Below are 3,791 nucleotides of genomic sequence, written 5' to 3'. Positions count from 1 at the left end.
TTGGAAACAGCAAGAATGTCATAATACCTCCAGCCATTTTGGAACAGGTGTTAATCTAGCGTTAAATTTAGAACACAAAGTCGATAGGAAATCAGCGTGTGTTTACTTTAATAAATCACACAAAACATCGATACCAAAAGACCTTCTGATGACTGCTCGTGTATTTTTATTTCCAGAAAATTTCACTCGGTTCTGTTGTTATATTAATAAACACAAAACTAGGCGAAAACACAAACTAACAAAAGATCTTAAATCGGCAATTTTTGAATTAAGAAGAAATAATGGAGCATCCGAAACAGCCGTCGAATTTCAAACTACCGCCGAAAAACGTATTTATGATGATGATATGGATGATGAATATAAAGATATTTATAATGACCAAAATCACATCTCTCGGGAATCCAAATCGTTTTTAATGGAAAATCAACCTTTGATAGGAACTGAAAGCACATCAACTCTGTTTTTTCATTCTCCACATGATAACAAGAGAATATCACCAATCAGCAAGAACATATCTTTACAGGAGCAGGAAATCACCGAAGAAATTGAAAAAAAAACTCGTAATTTGGTGAGTCTTAATAAATGGAACAAATATACGAAGACCATTGTTGCTATTAATCCAAGTTCACACAATTCCTCCAGCGCGCAAGTATTACAGTGTAAAACTCTGATGTCATTAGGGCTATCAAATGAAGTGCCAGCCATGGTACATGTATGACCGTCGGATAGCGTTAGTACTCTTCAGTTATTTGGTTCAGGTTTAATATATGATCATGGTAACTCCAGCAAAAGTCCTAGTTCTAGTCTTTTAAGCATTTCTAGATTACCATTTAAGACAATTCACTGCACATTAGAAGATAGTGATCAGTCTTCCCAATCATCAGGTTACGAACACAGTGAGCCCATATTAACAACAAACAAATTCAAGTGCATAAACTCGTTATATATTCCTACTCCTCATCGTAATCAGATGTTATCACCAAATGTTGAACCATATCATAAAAATGTACATAATTTGGTAAGTGAAGAGACTTATCCAAATACTCGTGTCGAAAGCGAAAAAGTTATTTTTGACTCTGACTTAGATTTGTCGAACTATATGAAGTGTACAGTATTGAGATCCAAGGACGAAAATACTTCAGAATGCTTCTGTAATAATGCTGATAGTTACAGTGTCTGCAGTGAGAGTATAAAAAGTTCAGAAATTGATATCTCTGAATTAACCCAACAACAAAAACTGTCAAAAGTAAAAAGTTCCAGATTAATGGTGCACTCAGAATACTGTATTATTTTATGCTTTAGGGGAAATGAACTTTTTAAATGGTCATTTCAATTTAGAATTAAAAAAAAAAATTGGTGTTTATGAGTACAGAATATTCCTTGTGAGTACGATACTGCATCAGTGTTGCCTATGTTCATACATTGATCGAGACCTACTAAAAAATCAAAATATTCATTTTTTGGGGGTACTTTTTTAAGAACAAGGAACGATTTCAATATCAATCTTGCCCAGTATTATTCAAAAAGATGAAAGTGATGTAAGAAATTAAAACTCATGCTTTCTGAGTCGTTGAAATTCCATGCAGTAAAAACATATAAATCGTTTTTCTCATATGACTTCCTAACGGCTAATTGTGATATCATGAACTTGTGCATTTTCCAGTACTTTCTTAAAAAGCTGCAAAAGACATCAATTTTCAGTGAAATTTTCTCTCAGATAATATAGGGCACATTCATCGCCCACAAGATCTTCAGAAATATGATTTTTCAAAGGATTTCACACAACATATCCGCAAATTGTAGTGGGCGACAGCAGTGGACCTACTTAAGGAAATTGGCAAGTCAGGGTTTCCGGAGAAAAAAGGTTTAATACATGGGTTTTTATTTATAAAATAGTGATTGAGAGTGATCTCCCATGTAGAATTCTCTAGACGGTGAAAACCAATATAGCGTATGTTATGGAGGTAAACAAAAGCACGTGTGACATATGCTGAAAGGTAGGTCGACCATGCCGACTGAGAACAGTTCTTAGATCGTGTGAAGGAATCAGCATTTAGTAACTACGAATAAAAGTTAAAATAAATACATGCCAATTATTTTATGACAATTTGTTTCAATCAATTCAGTCAATGACATGATAAAAAAAAATCAACCAACTGTCTTTCGACCAATTTTAGCTGTTAAGGGACTCAACTCAAAAATGGTGATGGGAGCCGGTATATCCAAGTCTTGTTTCTATATATACATTTTCAGCCAAAATATCTAGAAGTCATAGGGAATGAAGATACAATAATTTATATAATACAAAAACTGTAATACAAAACCTTTCAGCATATATCACATCTTTGCCCTCCCAGCATACTGAGCATAACTATGGTAAATGACGACCTATTGGCTCTGTCCCTGAATACAATGTACATCAAATCCATTACTACTACTTCTACCCGTTGAAGAAAGTACACGTGCTTTTGTTTACCTCTGTAACGTACGCTTTATTGGTTTCCACCACTTAGAGAATTCTACACGGGAGATCACTCTCAATCACTATTTTATAAGTGAAAAAAACATGTATTAAACCTTTTTTCTCCGGTAAACCCTGACTTGCCAATGTCCTTAAGAATTGTAAAAACGCTAATTTGACAAAATCTAAAAAAGAATGTTGGATTGGTAGGTAAAACGATCCAGAATTTAGCCTGTTTAGTGCATTTAAACCTACTCAAAAGTTCTTGAAAAATTCTATAAAATAACCAGGAACCTTGCCAATGTCCTTAAGGAAAATAACCCCAGAAATTGGTCGTTTGAGGCTTTTTCTGTTAAAATCTTAGAAATGTACCAAATTAAAGACGTCATATTTCCAGAATGATCCTCCTTTATGCTGTAATATTTACATTTGCAAATGTTTTCCTTTATATAAAACTATTAAAATCAATGTGTATCTATATTCGTATAAACACGGGTTCCTCGCGTCATAAACGTTCGACGTAATTTCTCAGTGACGTCATAAAGGGTCGACGCGCAATCAATAGATCAAACATGTGCCGTTGAGTTTGAAAAAATAAAACATTCACGCGTTAAAGGTTATAATCAGGCTAATAGATAATATGAATGAGTCACAAATGTAAATATAAGTAATAAGGTATCATTTTAAAACATCTATCGGGATATAAATACGGGTTGGTACGAGATCAAATTTACCATAAAGCCCTTCGGGCTTTATGGAATTTGATCTCGTGACCAACCCGTATTTATATCCCGATAGATGTTTAAAAATGATACTTATTTCTTAATTATTTCATGATTTATTACATTCATGTACTCAGCTCATACTTAAGCCAAATCCATAACTTTTTGAAGATTCAAAATTTAAAGGCACAATAAAGCCCTAACTGTACCTTTATATCCAAAGAAATTTACTGAAAAAAAAATTGTCTGAGGATAGGTTAAGAATAAGATAAAACCACTATTACATACTCTTCTTTGTTAAATATTGAATAACCACAGATATCTATCTTCCACAACTTCTTTCTTATTATGACATTTGTAATACATGTACGAGAGTTGTCCAAGAAAAACGCGAACATTCTGAATATTTTTTTGTTTCACTAATATTATAAAGTTAAAAGGCATGCACTATAAGTTAAACTATAGTTTACTATAATGAATTAAGTTTGCCACAATTAACAGTAGTATATATCACTAGTCTAGTGATAAAACATGTTAGTTAAAGTATCAATGTTGTGACTATAATGATAAAAGGTCCTATGTATTTCAAAATCTTAGTATTATAAATC

Source organism: Saccostrea echinata, unplaced genomic scaffold (assembly GCF_033153115.1).
Source record: "Saccostrea echinata isolate AGI-Se365-2 ecotype Australia unplaced genomic scaffold, CSIRO_AGI_Sech_v1 ptg000029l, whole genome shotgun sequence".
Classification (NCBI taxonomy): Eukaryota; Metazoa; Mollusca; class Bivalvia; order Ostreida; family Ostreidae; genus Saccostrea; species Saccostrea echinata.
The sequence above is the reverse complement of the archived record's forward strand: the minus strand, read 5'-3'. Positions refer to the sequence as shown.